The sequence below is a fragment of the Ictidomys tridecemlineatus genome (genome assembly GCF_052094955.1).
Source record: "Ictidomys tridecemlineatus isolate mIctTri1 chromosome 1 unlocalized genomic scaffold, mIctTri1.hap1 SUPER_1_unloc_2, whole genome shotgun sequence".
Classification (NCBI taxonomy): domain Eukaryota; kingdom Metazoa; phylum Chordata; class Mammalia; order Rodentia; family Sciuridae; genus Ictidomys; species Ictidomys tridecemlineatus.
In genome coordinates, this window is record NW_027520943.1 from 835,365 (window position 1) to 850,665 (window position 15,301).

Sequence of the window (15,301 nt, forward strand, 5' to 3'; positions counted from 1 at the left end):
CTTAAATTAGTGTTTGGAGCAGGGTAGACATGAGTGGAAGATGAGCTCCATCCACACATAGGCTTCAAGGAGGGGTGAAGCTGGGTGAACTCCGGGGTCGGTGTAGGTCCTACCTAAGTGGAGCTTCCACCGTCACATCCTTGCTCACGTGTCCACTCTCCTCCTTTGCCGCATACTTCATTCAGCTCAGGGCCAGCTCTTCTATAAAGACCTCCCTGGCTCAGCATGGTTTCAGCGAGTTCTTTCTCTAAAACATGTGTCACTATTTTTTTGGTTGTGCACAAGGAAACTAAACTCAACCAGCTTCATACCAGAAGGAAAAAAAGGGGAGGCATGAATAGTGGGACAGTCAGAGGTAAGGCTGCCCAAACATGTTCACAGCCCACATCCTGGGATCTGAGGGGATGCCAGGAAGACTGCAGATAGGATCAAGTTAAATCTCTCAGCAGGGGGAAGCTGGCTTGGAAGATCTGGGTGGACTCAGTGCAACCACAGGGCCCTGATGGGAGGAGACAGGAGTGTCCACTTAAAATACAAAGGAAAGGAGAGGCCAGGGTGCAAGCTGAGGCCAGAGTGAAGTGCTCTGAAAGTGAGGGAGGGGCCATAGCCAAGAACAGGTGGCCTTTGGAAGCAGGAGAAGGGCCAGGACACGGATGCTCCCCTTTGGCTGCTGAGGGGAAGCAGCCTGCACTGTCCAGACTTGAGCCCAAACTGACCTGACTTCTGGCCTCCATAAGCTCAAGCCACATCCATGTGGTTTTAAGCTGTGAGGTTGTGCTTGCAGGTCACACCAGCATTTGTAAGTTGATGCTGCTGGCTTTATAAAGTCCTGGTTGGTTGCAGGAATGACTGGGTCCAGAAACTCAAATGAAAACAGGGTGCTCTCTCTCTCTCTCTCCCTCTCTCCGTCTCTCTCACCCACTCCATTTCTGGGACCTGCTTGTCTCTCTGTTGGTTTATTTCCAAGTTCTCTCCAAATGCTGGCTTCTGACAACTCCAGGCTGGTCAGGGTTATCTCCCGCTGACTTTGCAAACCAAGCGGAAACAACATCCTATTTCTGCATAACTGCAGACAAAATCCAGAAATAGAGCTTCCTGGTCATCTGGCGTCACAATCCCATCTCTGAATCCAATCACTGTGGCCTCAGGGTTAGAAGACCTCTGTCACAACCCTGCTAAGGCCACAAGAATTAAGTGTGGGGAGGGGTGGGTCCCCAAAGAGCAGTTAAAGGAACATCCAGGAACCAGGTGCTGGGCAGAAACAGTGGTGCCCGGGCACAGAGTCTCTTCTGCACATTTATGTTTGCTAGAAGTACCGATTTCCTATGAACTGTCCTTGTTTTTGTGCAAGGAGAGCAGAGTGTTGGCCGCTCACTTTTGCTTTCTCTCAGCCTCTCACCTGGTGCCTGGAGGTGGCAGGTGACTACTCAGCATTTGCAGTGTGGTCCAGGGATCTACAGGCACCAGGACTGTCTCCAGGCCTGCCCCCTGCAGGGAGGAGCTGGCCTCCTCCCCTCCCGCTAGGGCCTCCACATCACCCAGCCAAGCAGCAGGTGACATTTACATTTAGGGACATGCATATTGTGTGCTGGAGGCAGAGGTGTCAAAGATTGCAGAAAGACAGGTTCTCCCAATTTCAAGTAGTTGTGGGGATAAGATAAAGCGTTCTTGCTGTTTCACATTTCCATGTTGCTAATTTCCTGTGCTGGTTTTAATTTTTTTCAGTGAATGCTTGAGCTGAACACCTCCTGTTTAACTAGCCGTGTTTTTCACTGTGCACTCTTTATAATATAACACGAATGATAACAACTTCTACGAAACGTGTGGGGTGTGTATCCAAGATGGTCTTCAGAGGATAATACCCAGGCTTAAATTTGTGCATTATTAAAACCATTACAAAAAATCATGAGCCAATAATATGATTAAAGTCTTAAAAACAACATTAAAAAAGCCTCCTGGGCTTACATGACTTAAAATTTAAATAAACTTTATTTCATAATAATTTTATAATGTTATTTATATAAAAGTAGTGAGAACACTAGAAAGTTCCATGCACCCCTATTTAGTTGAACCATTGTTAATGTCACCAATTGGTGCAAAGCATTCATCATTGCAAGGACCAACAAGGACCTGTTTTCAATTACATCCAGGTGACACAGGCTTTTCTTTTCTCTTCCTCATTCTTCCCCATCCTGGCATCCCCTTCCATCATCTGCTGGTTACCCTTCTGGGGTGATCGCCATGAGCATTTCTAATTGTGGATCTGTGGATTAGGGATGCTCAACCGTAAATTCTATGTAACTATTCCAACAATCCCCAAATCCTCCAAAATCCAAAGAGAAACACTTCTGGTCCAAAGCGTTTCAGACGAGGGATGCTCTACCTCTGCCTGCATCCTCCCCAGCTTCACAGTTAGGTTCAGAGAAGGCCTGGCCAGCCTGGAGCCCACTGCAGTAGGATGGCCTGGGCCCATGTATGTGAAGGACACATTCTGGGCCCACCCCTGCAGCCACATGTGCCAGGCTTATCTTCTGGCCCAGGCTGGCCCCCCAACCTCAGGGTCTGCAGGCCCCCTCAGGCAGCCACTCTTGTACTTGGAGCTCTTGGATGTAGGTGGTGGGCACAGAGGCCTGGGCTGGCAGGAAGAGGTGGTGAGACCCTCTTGCTCGCTCCTGCCAATGTTTGATAATATTATGCAAAAATGTTTAGATTGTTCAGCAGCCTGGATAGAGGGCTACTTTGTGCTCAATATCTATTTCCATGTCCAACTTCGCGCTTCCTTCTCTGATATTTATGCACACACTTCAACAAGAAACAGCAGCCTAGACCCAGGGGATCTGTACTTTCTTCATTTGGGTCTCCAGTGTTTTCTATTATGTAAAGAGCCCCGTGAAGTCTTGTTCACTTGCATTTCCATTTCTGCTGTTGGATGAGGTTATTATTGTCATCAGGGAAACACAGCTATTGGGAATCCACCAGTGCAGGAGTGGCCAGGTTGACATCTCAGACCTGATGTGGCCTTCGGGCCCCACCTGAAATTGCACTGTGTTCATTAAGGAGCATCTAGTCAAGCAGACCCCAAAGACAGAGCCCAGTCCTGAGTCCCCAGGGGACACTCCCCAGAATAATGAGACAAAGGACTGATGTTCCCTGTACACAGCACACACTTGTAAATCAATGAGGAGAAGTCCAGTGTCACAACAGGTGAAGGGATGGTACATGAGAAAATCATCAAAGCACTTTGCACAGAGTTGGGGCTGCTGGCACCTTACCAAGTTCTTTAGAAAGAGGATGCAAGGATATTTCAAAATGAAGCCACATGCCACCTGTAGCCCTGCACCACTGTGTCCACTGCATCTGCCATGTCCACCTCTACAGGCCCAGAGACAGAGGACTCAGTCAAGTGGCCAAGAGACACTGAAGAAGGAATCCGACCTTTTGTATCACAAAAACTATTACTTACATTAATCATAATATATAATTGTTTTCCAACAAACTGACACGAAAAAATCAGATAGATTAAAAACACCCATCATGCAGAAGCAAAAGAAAATGATGAGAACAAGCTTGAGCAGACACTTCACCAAGAAGACGGCGGGTGGACAAGCAGGAGGCGGAGCAGTGCTTGCTCACCAGGCCACGGAGACACAGGCCAGACCATGGTGGGACTTGCCCCATACACAACACACAAATGCCAACCCCAGGGCACAGCATGCCAGGGGACAGGTTAAACCAGGAGCTCCTACATCCCAGCAGTGAGCATGGAGGTCTGCGTGCATCAAAACACCTCTCTACATGGGATCTAAGGATTCACAGTGCTTAGGGAGGAATCTCGCCCAACAATGTTCACAGCAAAACTAGGAACCTGCAGAGACCTAAGTCACACTCAGGGCCTGGAAGTCTGTCTTATCACTCCAGGTTGCCCTGAGCACAGACCTGAGGGGTACATGCTAGGGGGACCTCTCCAGGGCACCAAATGTCACGGTCCAGGAAAGAGAAGATTGTTTCAAATCAGACTCTTTACACTGTAGTATAAGAAAGAAAAGTACCATGAAAGATTAGCTTTTCCTTCATGGAAAGTGAGTACATTTGGGATGCAGGTCCATAGCACCCAAAATAAATACACGCATGAGAAACAGGAGAGGTAGAAACAGAGAGCTGGCAATAGTCTTGTAATGTTTATGGTATTTCATGGTTTAGAAATGTTAAAATATTTTTTATTTTTAAAAATAATGCATATTTGGCTTCCAAGAACGCCGATCCCTGTCAAGCTGAGCAGGACTTCAGCCCCCCTGCCCACTTCCCTACTTAGGACGAACACATCTGAGTTGGTCCAGTGATCACGGCAACTCCTCTAGGCCCGCCTGAAACTGGGCTCCAGTTCACGCCTCTGCGGACCCACCTCCTACTTCTGGAGCATGGGTGTTGAAACTCGGAAGCTCTCAGTTCCCTGGGCCTCTTCTCTGGGTGGAATGATGAGCTGAGGATGCCACTTCCACATTTGTGGACGTCCTAAGATGTCCACCCACTCTCCCTGAAGGATGAGGCTTTTCCCCTCTGGGGTATCTCCAGTTTCCACCCAGCTCTGCAAGGGTGCTGGGGGCAAGATCACCTCCACTGACCCTTCTACTGGGCCTTTCCTGTCCTCCTAAAATGCCAGGCTTCCAACCATCTCTTGTCCTACTCCACTCTTGCCCGCTGGTGACCACAAGGTGCCGACATTTCTGCTCTTTCCTGTGCACCTGGGCTCCCTCCCACCTGCCACGGGCCACCTTCTCTTTCGGGCTTATTAATATTACATTCCTTGTATAAACACAACCACAGTTTTGATGCTTTGCCCAGAGCTTGAATCTTGGAGCAGAAAAAAATATTAATTGACATTTCCATGAACAGAGCAAGATGGCCATTCCACAGCCTCCCAGGGTCAGCTGAGGTGCTGGCTGCGTGTGGAGCCCATGGCCTCTGGGTGAGCTTCATTGACATGGTGTTAATGAATGTCATCATGCTGTTACGGTACAGAATAGGGAGGTGACACAGTTTAAAACCGTCTTCTCCCACCAGCAGGACGAGGTGGAGCTGCCTACTCTGCCAGCAGGAGGGTGGAGACCGCCCTCCCCTGGAGGCTGCTCCTGGGGTCCTGAAGCTTCATTAACTCTGCCCACAGAGGCAGGCAGCCTTCCTTATTTTCAGGCCATTCAGCAGGTGTTTTAAGCTCCTCTTCTTCAGGGAGGCAGGAAAACTAAACCTTGGTCACTGTAGTCTAGACTATACCTTCTATAAATGTGAGGTCATATGTTAGTTCTCAGATATTCACATAGTGGTAGGAGGTGTGTGCATGTCCTCTGTCTCTACCTGTCTATTACAACCTGCTCTGAGAGCCTGTCCCTTCATGCCTTTGGTTTCTGTGTCACTGGTGAGTGACACCTCAGGTTGAGTGACTCTCTTGTACTTTTGTTTCTTTTCTTTAATGCTTGAAAGTTAGAATCATTCAGAAAGCTCCATGGGACTGTCCAAGCCACTCAGGTGCCTGCCTGGGCCAGCTGATGCCCCACCATGCTCTGGAAAGTTCTGAGAAGTTGTATCAGGACCATGTGCCCAGACATCAGCCACTGGCCAACTTCTGGGCTGTGCTTGGTACTGGCACCTCGTCCCACGTGCACCCAGCGCCCAGAGACACAGGGATATCTTCATCCTCCCACCCAAACTGACCTAGCCAAAAGGACAAGCAGGGATGCGCCCCTCTCCTGGGTGGACAAGATGAAGCCCACCTCTCCTGGGGCATCTTCAAGCCTCTGAGGAAGAAGTCTTGTTTTTTTGTTGTTGTTTTTTGGGGACTGAACTCAGGGCCTCGTGCATGCTAGGTAAGCACTTGCCACCAAGCTACACCCTAGCCCCCGATTAACTGTTACAGCTCTGAAATCCAGGGTCTGTGTTGTCCCTTACTCTTACACTTCAAAGGTGTTGGTGGATACACAGAAACACCTAGGTGGCCAAAATGAGTGTGCTGTGCACAGTGCCTGCACCTACCGGCCATCGCCATGCCCAAGCCCTGGGGGCTTGGCCACTGAGCCTCTTCCTCTTCTTTTTCCTATCATTGCTGTTCAGAGGATAAGCAGACCCTGCTGAAAAGGCTAAAGAATAACGAAAAATGTAAGACAAACTGACTGACTTGTTCTACTGCCCTCCTCTAGAGAGGACCACATCTGGTAGTTCTCCTTAGTGAGGTTGAGTGGGGAGGACGGGGCTGCTCTGGGCTGGGGGTCACCTTTTGTCAAAGCCTGGAAAGAAGAAGAAAGCATGGGGACCAGTGTCCAGGGAAGCATAGTCCCAGAAAGGGTAGCCTGAAAGACACTGTGGCCTGTCTGAGGCAGACCTTGTGGGGACAGGGGGACCCAAGGCAGGCAGCACTCCAACCCCACTGCTTGCATCCTCTGACTCACTGCTGGTGAGACCTCAGATCCGCTTCTTATCAGGTGCAAGGAGTAGGAACCTGGGAGACAAGCTGGGGCATGTAGAGGAGTAGGTGTCCCTAGAGGTGGCCAGGGAACACCCTCCTCCAAAGACCAGCTGAAGTCTGATCCAAGTACCCAGGTCTATCCAAGGCTCTTCTCTGTTCCATCTCACACAGGAACGTCCCAACACAGTGTCACTAAGCCTGAAGGTATAGAAAGGACTGGGAGAGATCTGAGCAGGTGGCACATCAGGCGAACTCAGCAGAGGGCCTGGGGAGACCCCGATGGCCTGGGACGGTTGTGCGTAGGCCCAGGGAGTAATGGTGACACTTTTTCTCTGGACATTGAACAGTAATGGATCAGAACTCACCATATGTGTTCGTACCTTTCCAAGAAGCAAGTTTAATCCAGCAGGGCCCCGTCTGGAGAGGCTGCAGAATCCCATCTTTAACTGGCCACAGTGGCCTGTCCTTGTGTCCAGTCTTGGTAGCAGGGCTGTCCTGGGGTTTCTGCTAAAATTTGAAAACATGTGAGGAACTAGAAGCGACATCTCTGTGCCCTTTCTCTCCGCCTTGCCTGACAGCAGCACTCAGCCCCGGGAGCTAGGCCACGTCCAGCTGGGGTATCCCCTCAGCAAGGCGGGAAAGGACAGGAGAACTTTCTGCAAACAGCAGCTGCCCTGGGGCTTCCCTCCACATCAGCCCAAGGGCTTTGCCATTTCTCACTCCGAAGCAGCCAATTAGCCAGAAATTAAGAAGAATCTGAGTTTTACAGTTTTTTTCTACAGGAGCCATTAAATACAGTTAAAATGCAGCCAATCCAATAAAACACAGGGAAATACTGAAGGGCTTCAAAAATCCTCTGAAACCCAAGGTCATTACATGGGTAGAAGTTGACAGATTGTCCAGGCAAAGTTAGAATGTTTGCTTCCAAGTGACTGGAGTTACTTTTTATATTCTTATTTAAAATTTAATTGTTTTTCTTAAAAAGGGATCAAACTATCTTTAGAGTAATGTAAGGGGAAAAAATACCAAGAATACATTAGAGCTAAAACTTAAAATGTTCATTGTGGCTCTTTGCAGAGTGAAGAAATATCTGTTAAAAAATTTCTTTTAAAACTGTTTTCCAAAAGCCTCACTGTCCTATCAGGATTTCGTTAATCTAAGGTTTATGAAATGGGTAATATTTCAAAATTGTAAAACATAAAATAGGCTCAGACATTCAACATTTGCATATAAATAGAAAACTCAAATCTACACTGCTAGGGAAAAAATGATTTTCTACACTTTTTTCATAAAATTTTCACTAAATTAGCTTTTAAAAATATCCTTGTCATGTAATTTATTTTTTTTACTTCCTATTTAAACAATGAAAATAAATTTTTTTCTGAAGAAATACCTGCATGACACAGGTGGACCCAAGGGAAACCTTTGTTTCTAAGTGCTAGACAAGGAGACGCCCGCAAGTTGCTTGCCTCCTCTGCCCTGGATTTCAGGATTTGGACTTGTATCCACTGTCCCCTCCTCTCCTCTGAATCAGAGGCCAATCATCCAGGTGGGGACCTCCTGAGCTGATGTTTCTTTGCCTCCTACAGGATGACTCTCCAGAGCTTGCAGAGCCCAGCCCACATGCCCTAAGGGATGAAGGAACCCGAGGCAGCAGCGCCCAGCTGATGTCCCACCCTCTTGGAGGGTGCAGTCCACCCCTTCTTTGCTGCCTGCAGGTGGTTCTAAGGCTCAGTGTCCCTCCCTATGTGGCTCTTCTATCTCTGCTGGCATTGGAGTGACATCAAGAAACACAGGTTATTTTCTGGCTGTTCTGCCGGGTTGGGAGTCCAGGGGCCCCCTCCTTCCTCTGAGCTCGCTGCCTCTGGACACTCCTGGAGGGAGCTGGCTTATCAGCCCCTCAGGTTATTGGCAGAATCTGGATCTTTGGAGCTGCAAGGTTGAGATCCCCGCTTCCCTGAGGGTGTCCGTGGGAAGCTCCTCAGCTTACCAAGCTACCCATATTTTCTGTCTCTTCATCACACATCTGGGTGACACAGGGAGCTTCCATGGTGCTGTGGATGGGACCTCTCCTGGGCATGTTCTGCCTCCAGCTGGAGACAGCCCTTTGCCTTCCAGGGTCATGTGACTGGGTTGATCCCCCCTGGGGAGGTGATGATTAGCTCTCCACCTCGTGTCTGTACCCTCAACTACATCTATAAGGTCCTGTCATTAGATGTGTTAAGGAATGGATGTTCGGTGTCTGGGAAATGGTCTGCCCATGGAACTGCCTTGCCAGATCGATGCCTTAATATACACTCAAAAGACAACAAAGGCCACATTTACCTATGTTTTTAAATGGAGTCCATCCCATGGTCTTGGTTGGCAGGAAGTCCCACCGTGGTGATTAGGAGGGCCATCTTCCCTCAGTGCTGTGGGCTTGAAGCACCCTGGCCTCACACTGTCCACCATGGTTAAGGACACCTCTGGTCCTTGGTCCACCAAGGCTGCCATTCCTAGTTGCTCAGTCATGGGGCGAGAGGATCTGCTCAGAGGCAATCAGCTCTTGTCCTGTTAAGACCACCGTCAAGGAACCCGACGGCCACCTACCTTGTCAGGGGATGGGTTAGCTTTTCATTGCCGTGACCAAAAAACCTGAGAAGAACAGCTTAGAGGAGAAAAAGGGCTCATGGTTTCAGAGGCTCAGTGGATGGTTGATGGATTCTCTTGTGGGACCTGGTGAGGTGGAACTTTATAGTGGAAGGGCCTACGGCAGAAGATAGCTGTCAGCTCATGGCAGCAGGAGTTGGGAGGGATGAGAGGGAGGGAGGGTGAGAGAGAGAGAGAGAGATAGAAAGAGAGAGAGAGAGAGAGAGAGAGAGAGAGGCACGGCATGGGTATAAAGCCCAAAGACACACCTAGTGACCTGACTTCCGCCAGCCAAACACCACCTGCCTACAGCTACCACCCAGTTAGTCCATTCAAATCATTACCCCATCAAATGGATTAATCCATTGATTAGGTCACAGCTCCTGTAATCTAATCATTTCACCTCCTGCATTTACCTTCTATCTAATTCATAATAGGAGGTCAACAGCTCTCCCTGGATGTTCTCATCAAGAATCATCTTTCTATATGGGCCTCTCCCCAGCTGGGCACCAGGACGCTTTCTCTCTGGGAAAACTCAGCTTTGCTTCTTTAGAAACCAGTCTCTTAGTTGTGTTCAGAGGAAAGGACACTTGACAGAAAGTAACAGCCCACATTCCTTTCTGAGAGGGCCTTTCAATGATGTCTTGCTCTCCTTTCTATGAAGTGAACTGGTGGCTATGTTGTCCACCATGTCACCTGAGTATGCAGAGCGTCCTCTTTCAGAAGCCATTCTCGACCCCAGGGTCATCACAATCTTCCAGTAGGGAGGAGAAGACCCTCCCAACTATCAGACTGCACTTCCTGCCAGCCGGTGTTGTGATGCTGAGTCAGACTGGGTTGTAATGAAGAAGTAAAATAAATGTGGTATCCGTTGCACTTGGAGTGCAAATACTTGTGGATGGACCATTTTGGGGAGTGTGATAGGCACCCCGCTCTCCTTCTGGCCCAGGTGGATGATGGAGGCCCTCTGGAGGGAAGGCCCTGGCTTCAAATAGTTTGAAGGTGGGGGGGCATGCAAGCTAGGTGAGTGCTCTACCAGTGAGCCACACTCCAGCCTACTTCAGATAGTTTAATGCCTTCCCTGGTATCACTGATCTGAGTACTGCCCATTGACAGCCTGAGCCAAGAGTTTGTGGAGCCCTACTGTGCTCAGAGCAGGGGCTGCTTAACGCTGTACCTGGCAGCACTGATTTCTCCTCTTCTGTCCCCAACCAAACTTGTTTCTCTGCCATTCTCCTGAGAAATAACTTTCCCTACCAGATAGCAGCAAGAATTAGGAGGCAAATACACACCTTGGTCACCAAATGCCAGGTCTTTCAACCCTAGGAAAAAAGCAGGAACCTGCGTCACCACCCATTGGCACCCCTCTCTAAGCACAGTCAACTCAGTGACTATGGCTAGGGGGTTTGACAGACTGGGCTTCTTGAGAGGGTCATTTGGGGCCAGGGACACATGTCAGCATGTCTGGGAGTCTTCTAAAGTGTGATCTTGTTAAACATTTGGGTGTTGGGCCCTGTCCACATGCTGGGCACTGCTGGACCCAGAGGGCTGTCCATCAGGCTGCAACTTTGGAGATGCAGGTTTCTCTGTCTGTGACTGACTCCAGAAGACCTGAAGTACAGTTCCAAAAGGTGTAAGAGGACACCACGTACTCCACAGTTTACGCTATGATCAGCATGAAGATTTCAGTAGGAGAAAGACATCCTGATCCCCTTTCTCCTGTGGCCAGTAATGTCAGTGTCTCAATTTGTTTGTGATTAACGAGTGTCATCTGGAGCATATGAATCAGGAATCTCCCACAATTAGCAAAATGATTAATGGAAGCACTTGAGGAGCATCACATTGAGGCCCCATCCCACTTTCCTGTGCTCTACACACATCTGCACCCAGCCCTGTTCCACAGAGCTGGCCACGCATGTGGTGTGTGCTGGAAGTGACATTGGAAGGGATAACCTAAATTACTTTCTGTGGAGCCAAATGATTTCTGCCATGAATTATGCATCACCCACGTAAGCCACAAAACCTAAAAGTAAAAATAAGCAAATGTCATTTCTGAGTTATCCTCAAAAAGCATTCTGATTTGAAGTACACTATGGACATAAATACTGTGACTATTCTTTTAAATGTCAGAGAATGCAAAATTTACTCTCCTTCCATACAAAGGGCAGTCTCCTCCCTGGATTCACATGTAGTATTCATGAAGACTGACATTGGTTAATGAGCTTGGAAAATTCAGTTCTTTTTTTTCCCCTGATTTCTAAAGGTGAATACTTGATGTGGAATATGACTTGGTAAACGGAATCACAACCTGGCAGCATCTTAAGGAAAGGAAATCTGTTGACTCTGCTATGGATCATCCAAGAACTGCAAAAATAATTGCATTAAACCAAGCTTTATACACAGCAGGGATTATATATGAATCCTAAATTCTTGGTTTTGCTGGGAAGACTAGAAATAAGGAAGAATATTCCAATATTTAAAAGATATTCATGACCATAGACTTAGTAAATAAAATGTCACACAGTGGCTTCTCCTGGTTCTGATTTCTTTGTACCCTGAGAACACCCTGATCAAACAGCACAGGTGGGAGAGCCAGCCAGGATGTGGAACAGAGCAGCTGCAAGGTCCAGGGGGCTACCAGGTTGCACTGAGGGTACCCAAAAGGGAGAAGCCGAGTCCCCAAACAAGAGGTGCCGGAAATCTAGCTGTAGAGAAAGAGGATTGATTCCCCAGTGAAGGTCTTAAGGAGGACACACCGTTGTCCCGACATGCGTGAGGACAGAGACAGGACCAGCCCCAAGCATGTTCCATGACCCTTTGCTTTGCATCCATGAGTGACCTGTGTGTGGGACAGGAAGGGCTCTGGGAAGGCTGGGTAAGCTGCAACTGGGGCAATGAGACCAACACAAGAGTGACCCCCTCTGTAGCCTGGCCTCTGTCGTTGGCTCTATCTTGGAGGTGACGGTGACTTTATTTTTGTGGTCTAGTTCATACTAGTTCTGGATTTTGGCCAGTGGTGAGTAGGTGTGAGGTCACTGCCACCAAGATGTAAGAGCCATTGCTCCCCTCCCCTCCCCCACCCATTACTGCTCACCTCTGGCCTACTGCCTGGACCCTGCAGCCACTGAGTTTCTCTTTCCTATGGCAGCATCTTTTCCAGAATGTCATACAGGGGGTCATGGGCACTGGCCTTTTTATTCTAGCTTTCTTCCTATGTCTAAATGCACCTTGAGCTACGTTCTTAGGTGACCTTGGTACTCCTGATTGCCGAGTGCTTTTCAGTCATCTGCACAAACTGCCACTTGTCCATCAGCAGACAGAGAACTCTTGTAGGGTTCCCAGGAATAGAGCCACTGTAGACATCCACCGACGGTTTTCGTGGGAACACGTGTTTTCATTTGTCTTCATGAGTGTCTACAGTGGAACTGCCGGGTTAGAGGGCCTGCCCTAACCTGTGAGCTCGATGGGGAATGCCAGCTGTCCCCAGGGTGCCCACAACTCCCTCGTTCACCAACAGGACCCTGGTCTCTGCCACCCAGTCACCCCAGAACTTGATATTGCTGTCACAGCCACATTCTAAAGAAGCTTCTGCAGCACTTCTGTGCTTTCAATTTGCTTTTCCTAAATGGTGAGGAGCATCTTTTTCACTGCAGAATTGCATCTTCTTATTAGAGTATCAAAATATTTGGTCCATATTTTTGTTACAAGTCTTTTTTGGGGGGAATACAGGGGTACCAGGGATTGAACCCAGGGGCACTTAATCATTGATCCACATCACCAGCCCTTTTTACTTTTGTTTGTTTGTTAGCTTTGATTTTGAGACAGGGTCTTGCTAAGCAGCTTAGGACCTTGCTAAGTTGCTGAGGCTGGCCTTGAACACACAATCCTTCTGCCTCAGCCTCCCAAAACTGGGATTACAGGTGTGTACCACCTTACTCAGACATTTTGGGTAGGATTTTTTTCTATTATTCAGTTTTAAATGTTCTTAGTGTAGTCTTTATAACAATCTTTTAGAAATACATTTGGTAAATATTTTCTTCTAGTCTGTGGCTTGTCTTTTCCTTCTCTTAAAAGTGTTCTTAAAGCAAAACAATTTATGTTATAACTGAGTATCATTTTTTTGCTTTTATGGAATCATGCTTTGGTAACTTACCTATGCAATGAATGTTGTCCCACCCCCAAGTTTGTATGACAAAGCTCTCACCCTCAATGTGACTGTATCTAGAAGAAGGAATTAATTACTCATGAAGTAATTAAGGGAAGTGAGGCCACAGGTGGGCCCTGGGGCCCTAGGAGAAGGGGCAGAGTCACCAGGTGCTCTCTCCAGAGGGAGCAGAGAGATGGAGTCCTCCACAAGCCAGAAGGGACACCCTCCACAGACGCCACCCCCAGCAGAACCTGGGCCTTGGCCGCAGGGCTTCCTGAAGTGAGGTAACACGTTGCTGACGTCTGAGCCCTGGTCTGGGGTACTTTGTCCTGGCAGCCCCAGCCGCCCCAGGATGCCTGAGTCCCTTCCAGATTTGCAAAAGGTGGAAGACATTCCTCTTGCAGTTTGTCACCCAGTGAAGACAGGAGAAAGAGACATTTCCCTGGGAGCCCTCACTGGTAGATGCCTGGAGACATGGCCCAGGAGATGTGACACAGGGTAGGTGGCCTTTTGTCTTACTGAGGGCTCAACAGAAGCTTATAGAAACCCTTCCAAAGCAAACTTTAAACCCTAATCCAAACCCTGCCTGGGTGTGCAATAAATAACTTCCCTGATACTTTGGTTATAAAATATTTTAATATGATTTTAGTTATTTTAGCATTTCATTTTCTATCACAAGAGTCAAGTGTGAACCGTAAACAATTTGAACAGTCCCATTCTTTGGAGCCTTCTTTAGAGCTTCTTTTCTTTTAATGTTCCAGGATCTGGGATAAAGGCCATTGGTTTGACACATTTGGTTACGTGTGCCTTTAAAAGTAACCAGTGTGTTTCTTGCTCATCATTTGTTCCAATATTTAGAAACATCCATCAGTAATGGGAAAAAATAGCTAAAATGAAAATCATCTATTAAAATGCACCCCCCCCTTGGCTTCTCTCTCAGGCGAGCCAATTACCTGGACAAGCAAAGGCCCCTCCTCTGGGCCCATCCTGTGGCTTTCCTCTTCACCCCTGCTCTGGGTGGAGGCAGAGGGTCTGGGTGGTGGCAGAGGGCTCTGGGTGGGGGCCAGAGGGCTCTGGTCCCGGGTCATGATGTAGGTCTGCAACAGGATTTCTCCTGCTTTGTTCTAACCTGTTACATGACCTGTCCTGGAAGGCACCAGGGTGTCCTATTTGTTTCGACATAGATGATATTTTTCTCGCTCTCACATGTCACCTTTTTTTTGGACTCTGGGTATGTCCCGCCCCAGGACAGTGGGACATGGCAAAGCCAAGGCTGCCCTGCGCTTTGGAGGCCTGGAGTCGGGGTGGGGTACAGACACCCACGCTGGCTCAGGGTATCTCTTGGTGCTTCTCTGCACCCTGGTCTGTGGTTGCTTTCTGGGTGCAGTGAGGGTGGGCCACCCACAGCTCCAGGCTCAGAGCTCAGCCCATCAGGCAGATGGTGCCCAGAGAAAGAAACAAAAGCAGAACCTCATCTCTGTTCTCTCCAGGGTGTGGCTGAGGCCTTTTGGGTGCTGACCACTCCTGTGCTCGTGTGGCCCACAACCCCTGTTGATAGCAGTGTCCCCACCTGCAGTACAGCATAGATGGTCCATGTGCTTGGGATACTTCTTCCTTGGACCAAGTAGGATTTTTTTTTAATTGCTGACAGATAGACTGCAAAATAAGAATGGCTTAAATTGGATGGAAATTTATTTTCCCAGGTGTAAAACTGCTGGAGATAAGAGAAATCCATGAAAGATAAGGTAACCCCATAGTTTGCTCAGGGATTTGTGTTTCTGAGCTTTTATTCTCCATCTTCAGCATGTGAGTTTATATTCGGGGTCACTTCATGGCCCCATGGAATATTGCTCGGCCATGAGAAACAGTGAAGTCCTATGCTTTGCGATGGCACAGATGGAACCAGAGGACATTATGTCAAGTGAAATAAGCCTGGCACAGAGACGATGCTGTGTGCTGTCACCCCCGTGTGCGAGAGAGAACTGGGAGCTGACTGAAGAGGACCAGATAAGGACAAGAGAGGAGTCGAGGGGCTTGGACAATGGGGACACAGGAGGAATGGTGTCACT